The sequence below is a fragment of the Quercus robur genome, chromosome 2, assembly GCF_932294415.1.
Source record: "Quercus robur chromosome 2, dhQueRobu3.1, whole genome shotgun sequence".
Taxonomy (NCBI): Eukaryota; Viridiplantae; Streptophyta; class Magnoliopsida; order Fagales; family Fagaceae; genus Quercus; species Quercus robur.
The window spans coordinates 55,433,044-55,442,200 of NC_065535.1; positions in this window are offsets into that span (position 1 = coordinate 55,433,044).

Genomic DNA, 9,157 nt, shown 5'->3' on the forward strand with positions numbered 1-9,157 from the left:
TTATTGTATCACAATGCATGGCATATTTTTGGGATTTTACTTTAGCCCTTCACTCAGTAATATTGAGTCCAGTATCTCACTAATCTACAATTACAAATGGAAAGACCCAATACAAGAAGGAACCAACCTAAGTAGTGCGTGCTCGAAATGATTAATCTTCTCTAATACTTTAAGACTTTAATTTTTGTAAAATAATATCCTACTATATAAAAGTAATGTTTCATCACTCACAATCAATCATTTTAACAAGTTTTGCTAAAATATGTGAACGTAAAAAAACTCATAATATAATAATACAATACTGCATGTAATTTGCATATGAGACCGAATATTAGTTTTCTATTTGACACTACAGCTATTAAAAACTAGTCATCTCTACCAATGCTGTCTCAAACTCGGCACAAAAGTGGAAGTTGTCTAGAGGGAACCATTCCCATCTGCAAAATTACGAGGAAAGAATTATTGAGGGCTACTTCCCTCGAGCACTTTGGACTTTTTCTGTTGCAAACACAACTATTATTTTAATTTTTTTTTTTTGAAAGAGTTTCAACTTATAGCGTTGGCTCTTGATGATAGTTTTTTATCATTAGACCAAGACACCAATCAGTTTTTGGTGTAGGCGGTTATTGACCCTCAGATCTCTTATACAATCATTAGAGACTTTACCAGTTGAACTAACTGGAACCCACAACTATTATCTATTAATAACAAAAGCAGTCACTTTGTATATCATAATAATGGCACCAAAGTCGGAAGTCTTTCCTCTATCGTACCACTTGGTAATTATATTATAAGAGCTTTTAATTACATGAGCTCAGCCACAATTGGATTATACTTTCTTTTTACAATGTTGATTAGATATTATTTATTATCATAAATACTTTGTTTGTAATTTAAAAGTTAAAAAAAAAAAAAAAATTAAATTAAACATTTTATAGATGAAATAGGTATACACATTAAGGACACATTTGGACGACTATAATAGTTACTACAATATAATAAAAATAAGTATTACAAGTAATACAAGAATTTGGAATGACATAACTTTTCCTATTCATTTGTTTTGTGATAACACTTAAATGAAAGCATAAATCTATGTTAAGATATTAGAATGTCATTGTATTTTTGTGAAATTTCCTAAAATACTATTTTTAAAAAGATATATATTTTACAATATGGCTTAATATCTATCCTTTTATAAATTGAAAAAATATATATGATTAATTGATTAGTATTATTTTTATAAATTAATCTTAATAAATATAAAAAATTGATAACACCATCTCATAGTAATATAGTTATTTTTATCACAACATATAGATACCAATTTATAAATACAAACAATACAAAAACTAAATACAATTTATAATTTTCAAAATTTTAATACCAAATCATAACCAAGAGCGTGCTAGCACAGTTGGTTCCTTTGTCTCTTTTCACATCATTGAGCTTTGAATGTAGAACTAACAGTACTGAGAATAATAGTAGGAAAAAAAAAAAAAAAGTAACATGGAGAATAACGAAGCCAAAAAAATTGTGAATTGATTCATGAGAGAGAGAGAGATTGGTGTTGGGGGTCTTTTAGGAATTTTTATTTTTGTATTTATTAAGCAGGTTAAGGAATAATTATTCTTCATTTTAAAAAATTGTTATTCCCAAAAAATGACTATTACCTGTAATAAAAACACAATCAAATAACAGAATTGTTATTCCTATGGAATAGCTATAACATTACAAAACATATTACAGTGTACCAAACGTATTCTAAAAGTTATTGAGTGTTATAATATTAACAAAGATTTAAACTAAGTGTAACTTGATTTTGACTAATAATATGTGTGTATATAAATTTAAACACGGATGCAAACGTATTTACTGATCAGTGAATGATTTTGAATTTTTATAAAGATTTTCTATTGAAGATATTTTTTTGGGGAAAATATGTATTATCTTGTAAAGATGTCTTCCCGATTGCCCAAAAAGGTTGTCACCGTGTCTAGTCTTAGGCTGCCCCAAAAATAAAAAAAGAAAAAGAAAAAAGAGAAAGCATCCAACATGCAAGTTTGTTCTAAAAGATTTCGTGATTTTTAATCAAAATATTTATAATTGTTTTTGAAAATTTTTATTTTAAATAATGGAAATCTTGCAACTAGTTAATAAAAATTCCATGTTGAAATTTATCCTATTTTAAATTATGCTGATTTGTTTGGTGATGCTTGTGAACCAAACTACATATCTTATTACAACGGGATATAGTTTCATTGGTGCTAGAGGAAACATAAATGTCTGAGGTCCAAGAGTTGAATCGCAAGATGAACACACTGCCGCTCAAATTTGGCTTAAAAGTGGCCTTGACAATAGTTTTGAAAGTATAGAAGGGTTGGTTCATTAAACAAAATAATAAACCTTTTTTTTAGCACATATTTAAAGCACATAATATTAGTCACAGTTTTTTTTTGGAGTCAAGATTTGGTAATATTGTTTTCTCCTTTCCAGGTGAACTCAAAGTTATTGAGTGATACATAATCTTGATTGTTTATAAGATTTACTGTAAGTACATTTTTACTAAGCCAAAAAGGGGAAATGGCATTCTGGATCATTTTTTTGATACTTTATGTGTGAATTTTCAATATAGAAGCGATAAATATAAGTATATGTGGGGTCAAAAACACAAAACTATGAGAACAGTACTTGAGTTCCTGATCAACACAAATAATTTATAATAAAAAGGGATATAATTCCACAATGGGAAGATTAGATAGATAATCAAAGGCAAATAAAGTAAAAATAGATACTTTTTTTTTTTTTTAATAAAAACCAGTTTCCCGAGGTACAAATAAAGAATCTAATAGAAAATACAAGCTCTTGTTTTCACTATTTTCTCTCTCTTGTTATTCTTTGCAAATTTTTTGGATCCCCCATCTTGTTGGCTCCTTTCTCCCTCTCTAGTTGTGCATCTCATAGCTGGATTTATGGAGATACTTGTCCCATTAGACTCCCCTCCCGCCATTTCTTGATCATGAAGGTAGAATTTTGGAGTGTCTTCATTGTTCAGATTAGTCATTCAGCATTTAATAAGACTGACATTAGATAGGAATATATAATTAATGCGGAGGTGACTGTTACATTGGGCTCTATGTCGTCTTCTTCGTGTTCCTCGAGAAAAGGGGACTGAAGTCACATCTTCGGTGAATCTGCTGATCTCTTCTTGGTCTGGTCATCGTATCTCAGAGTACACCAATTTCTTGGATTTCCTCGGTAGTTGGTTCAAATGAGCTCTTTTCTTGGGCTTGGGCTTTTCTAAGTTGGGACCTAGGTTGAGGTCTTATTTCGAGAATGTCTCCTCATCCTTTCCTCTTCGGCCCAAAGTCCATAGGGCAGCTGTGTTCCACCCCCCCCCCCCCCTCTCAATAATAGCCCCCACAATCTTTTCTTCATTCATGATGAAGTGGGGATTGTGGCTCAAGGAGTGGGATCATCATTAATTGCCATTATTAGGACGCGGCGTAGTTTTACATTAAATGCTCCTTACACAACCCTTCGCCCCTATCTCTGATGTGCTACACGTGTCCAAATTGACGGCCAGATGGCGCTCTAGGGCTTTGGAAAGGTGCAGGAACCCAAGAGCCATGGCCTCTTTTCCCACTCGTCTTAATCCTATATAAAGAGGGAACCTAGGCCAGTTTCTGGGTTCCCATTTCTTCATTCCTTCTACTCGTTTATGAGAGAGAGCTTAACCATTGAGAAAGTTTATCATTCCCGAGGTGCCCGCTCATGTTTTTCTTTGCCTAGGTAAATTTCTTCTCCAATTTTTTCAATCTTCCAGTTTGCTGTTGCTTTTCTTCACTTTTGGTAGTAGAATTGATAGATTTAGATCTTTAGTTGGTCCCCCTGAGAGGTTAGCTACGGGATCCCTGATAACGTTGAGGTGAGTTATTGTCTTGATGACTATGTAGATTTAGGAGAGGAATAGAGACCGTGATCATTCTTTTATTTGCATTCATAGAAGAGGGGGTGGGTGGTGGGGGGGGGGGAGTAGCTACGGGATCCCTAATAACGTTGAGGTAAGTTATTGTCTTGATGACTATGTAGATTTAGGAGAGGAATAGAGACCGTGATCATTCTTTTATTTGCATTCATAGAAAGGGGGGGGTGGGGTTTAGAATCCCAATGCGTAAGCTTCTTACTAACTTTTTGAGACATTTTGGCATATGTCTCGACCAGTGTACCTAGGGGCTAAGCCAACATGGGGCAGAGGTGAGGGGGGGGGGGGGGGGCACTTGTCCCCCTTGACTCTGTAAAAAAATGCCTTATAGTTACTATATTGGTGATACGTTCTTAAAGATTTTGACACTTTGACCTCTCTAGTAAAAAAATAATTAAAAAAAAGCAGCCCCTCTCCCACCTTAAAGAAACAGACCAAAAATAAGGGATAAAGCTCCCTTGACATGCCTAAGTCCTAACCCTCATATCATTTTTTTTCTTAGTTTTTATTTTGTACCATGTTTATTTTACAATTTCAAAATCTGAATTTTTGTTATAAACTTAAATTCTAAATACTTAGAAGGATAGAGAAATAAATGTTGAATTTTACATATTTTAAGAAGCAATCAGATAATAAGACATATATACAACTTTACAAGTATTTGCTATACTCTTAAATATTTTTAGTTTTCATAAATAAATAAATTTTTAGATAAATTTATATTCTTAATTTGTTTTAAGGAATCAAATTAGATGTCCGAACTTTATGTATTTGCATTAATCTCTTCTTTCAACTGTTAGTAATTATGAATTGGTTATTTTTGTTTCTTTCTTTTAACAATATGAAGCATATACTTGTAATTACAATTGTTTATTTAAATTTTTTTTTTTTACTGTTATGGATTAATATTTTTTTTTTCTTTTAATATTGTCTTTTAATCTTACTCCCTAGACTAAAATCTTGGCTCCGCCACTAGGTGTATCCCAAAATTTTTTAGAGTAATTAGTAGGGTAGTTGAGCTCATTAGGAGGCTCGAACTCAATCTCATCAAGCATGATATCAACTTTGTATATAACTGACAAGATAGCTCTAAAACCTCAAGTTTCTATCTTAAAAGCAGGCATGGGGAGGTGAGGTTGATTTTATGCCTCCCAGGTTCTGACAAGGAGACAGAGGGAGACTTTCTTGTGATCGCGGAGAACAGGCATCCCAACGAGTTGCCTTGCCTGATATCCTGGGGTAGAGCAGGTCGGTAGGAGTTTAGGAGTGTATTTTTCAACATCCAATGTCTCAGCCTAATACTAGGCTTGTTTTGCTAACTCTATCATTTCACTTTGCAACTGATTTTTCCTCATAGATAGCTGATTAACTCCACTGATCTCAACATTCGGTCTTCAATCTAATTGCACTCCAACAGTTAGCTGCGAGCGGCACATCTTATTCTCACATACACCCTCGTGTACTGGAGCTTCCAAAACGCTCTGAAGGCGATCAAGGCCGAAGATACTCAACTTCCTTTTATCAACATCTACATTAAAGGGTACGTTCTTTCCCCAGTTTGGATCGAGCACATCACTTCATCGGGCCAGCGAAGATGTTCACCTCCACCATTTACCCCAAATGACCTCGGTGTTACAGTAGCCATTCCTGCTGCCTAACCATTTAAAAGGAGGAGAAGGGAGTCAGAAAGTGTTCCATCTGAGGATCTTATAGCCGAGGAAACAGATCCCATCGAAGGCGTCCCTCTAGATATGTCGTTCCAAAGTTGAAATGTATCCCTTGTCGAGGTGTTGGGTAGACCCCATACTATCCAAGTCCAAACCCCAACTCCAAATGTTCAGCCTCCTCCTACTGCGCCTACCCGAAAGCATGGGGTGAAAGGAAATACCCGAGGAGAGAGGACACGGAGGGCCTCTGCTTCTGCTGGATTGCTCCCGGTTGTGGAGTGATAATAGTTAAGATCATCAGCAAATTAACCAAGCACTTAAAGTGGATCTTAAGTACACACCATAATAAAAAGTTAAAACTAAATAAGCACACCAGAGAGACTAATTAAAGTAGTTCAGGAAGTACAAACCAACATAAAACGTTACTTACTAGATAAAATATTTTACAACTTTAGACATCCATAAGCTCATCATCGCTTCACTTCAGCACTTCAAACCAGCACAACACCATACTACATCACACTTGATCCATCTTTGGCAATGAAAAAACAAAAAAAGAATAAAATCAGAAACCCAAAATGAAATAATAGTAAATAAAACACTAATTTGAAGTAGTATTTCCTACCAACCGTGTCGAAATTGAAACACGGGCCTTTTGCTCTACCATTTGGTGAACAAAACATACTATTTTGCCATGTGGAAAACCTCAGGATTCTGATCGAAGAGTGTGCTACACTCTATGTAGAAATCCCTTTCAATCGGTGATAATAGCTTAAAAATACAATATTATCTTGGTTTTGGTAGGCACTATCACATCTATTTTGTATTTATTCCCACACTTACACGTAAATATGAGAGTTTGCAAGTTTTCTCTAACATATACTCATTGCATATATTTTCCCCTTGTAGGAGACTTAAACTAATGAGCTAAGCATGCAGACATGAAGCCAAGAGAATCCAAGGGTGAAGATCAATTGATAAGTGGCTTTTGAAGAATTTAATAAGTCAAAGATGTGTGGAAACATAAAAAGAAAGAGAGATATTCGTTTGAGCCAAACATGGAAAAAATCCTGGTATGGAAATATTCTAACCAGTTTTGGTATTTTGGCCATATCTTTTTACTCTGATATTATATTGACTTGATTCTTACAGCTACGGATAGAGAACTTGAAGATCTAAAACTTTGTAGTTTATCAGAACTTCATAATTTGCCGTATTCAAGGCCAAAACTGACCTGAAAGTTGACCCATCCCACTGTTGAAAAATGGGAATTGACCTTTTATATTTTCCTTTTTGGGGAGCATGTGTTTTAGGGTTTTGAATGTTACAAATATTAAAGGGATACAAGGGCAACCACGTTTTTGGTGGCTAGAAAACTTTATTTTTCATCAATTTTTGAGAGATTTATTTTCTCTGAAAGCTTAAGAACCTAAGCTAGGGTTAAGGGTGAATATCCAATGTTGTAAGTTGTCCACTATTCAATCAAAGCATGTTTTTCACATTTTGATTACTGAAATCAATTGTTTTCTTTTTATAATTGTTTTATTAGATTGATATTTGATTTCTAATTCTTTCATAAGTCTATTCTTGAATTTTCTTATTGTTAGAATAGGGTTTTATAATCTCTCTAGTAAACGTGGTAATTTTGCTAGATATTACTTTTGCAATAGTATTGCCTCTAGTATATTCAATGTTCTTGATTTTTTCTAGCAAAGTTATTATTTTCTAAACTAAATTGTCGGAATAGTTGATGAATATAATCAACCAAAGAGAGTTCTATTGATAAAGCTTATTTCTAAATAGTTTATGTGTTTACTTACCTGATTGTGTACTAAATTGGATTGGTAGTGGATGCTTAACAATATTGGTGGACAAAACCTAACGCCCTAGTGATTTTAATTATTGAATTTTACCAAACTTTCTTTTTCCTAAGTTTCAATCATGTTTTTCTATATATTATTGGTGCTTTTGACATGTTCTTGTTTTTCTTTTCTCAGTGGGACGACAACCTTAGCTACACTACAATTTCCGTTACAAAATTGGACGACATCAGTCAGCATGTTCGTTTGGCGAGCTTTGGGTTGGTACTCTCCAGCTACCTCAACATTGCCAATGCAAACTATTGTAGCAAAACTAAGACCATTGTCAAGGCAATACAGAAAATTACCTGAAGCTACATCCCGGAATGCACCCAAGTTCACATCACTGAACATGATGAGTTTGGTGTTGAGGCCAATTTGGGTTATACGATTGCTCTTGAGTTGAACCCATTTGGTTTCCCCTGCAAGCTCTTCTCTTTTAGGCGTTGAACAAAAGAAAGCCTTCAGCTTTAGGTTTTTTCCCACCCTACAAAAGTAGAAATAAATCATGTGACGTGTTTTGAAATCCCCAATCGCAAGGAACCCTTTGGGAACCAGGATGTCAAAGAAGATCCACTTGTAAGTCCCCAGTTCAGATCCCTCACATTAATCGTCCATTTGAAGAGTTCCATCAAAATCAATGTCGGATGGTGCTTGCAGTTTGATCTTTATGGTTGGGTAGGGTTTTTCCAAGTTAAAGCTGGGGGGCAAAGCATTTGCAAGTGCTTGCTTACTCAACCTCTGGTTATTCCGATTCTGATGAAAGAATTAATGGGAGATTGAGTGCTAATTATACATCATCATATGATAGATAACACAAAAAATATATACAAAAATAATAATAAAGCAAAAGGAAAAGGAGAAATACCTTGACGGTGAAAACCTTATCAAACAAAAAGATCCAGTTATCCATGGTGGAGTTGTGAACAAAAACTGCAAATCTGGTGCTCTCTTTATAGTGAGATCCGTCATAGAGAGTGAGGTAAGCAAGTAAGAACCACTGTCCATGAAAGCCAATAAAATTGGACTAATAGCCAAAGCTTTCAGGGCCTTCTTTGGGAAATAGAAATTGAGTTGATAATGAGTAGCTAGTTATTAGCAAATTGGCAAAATATTTAGACGTAAACCCAAATATTTTCATACCTCTACAGGGAGAAATTAAAACCAGAAATTGATCTCTCTTTCCTTTCATGTTGTTCGACTAACATTGCCCTAAAACAATATTGCACCTATAAGTTAAAAGTTGTTGCAATAGTAACTTAAAAGTGGTAAATTATTGCAATAATTTATTATTATTGGTTGCAATAGAGTCTTTGATACCTTACTATATTAGGAAAATTTGTTGCAATAACTTAAAATAAAGAAATCATTGCAATGACTTAATATCAATTATTTTTGAAATTTATTAAAACGAAATCTCAAATTGATAGCTTATTGCAATAAATATGTCAATGTAATAACTTGACATCAATTATTTTACAATCTATTACAATGACAAACGCAAAGCTACAACAATAACTTGGGGTCATTCTACGGTATCCATTATTTTTTTAGTGGGTACCGTACCCCCTTTAAATCTTGACCGTATATTTTATATGTCTTAATCCTGACCATTTATTTATTTTTAATGAAAACTAGTTACCGAA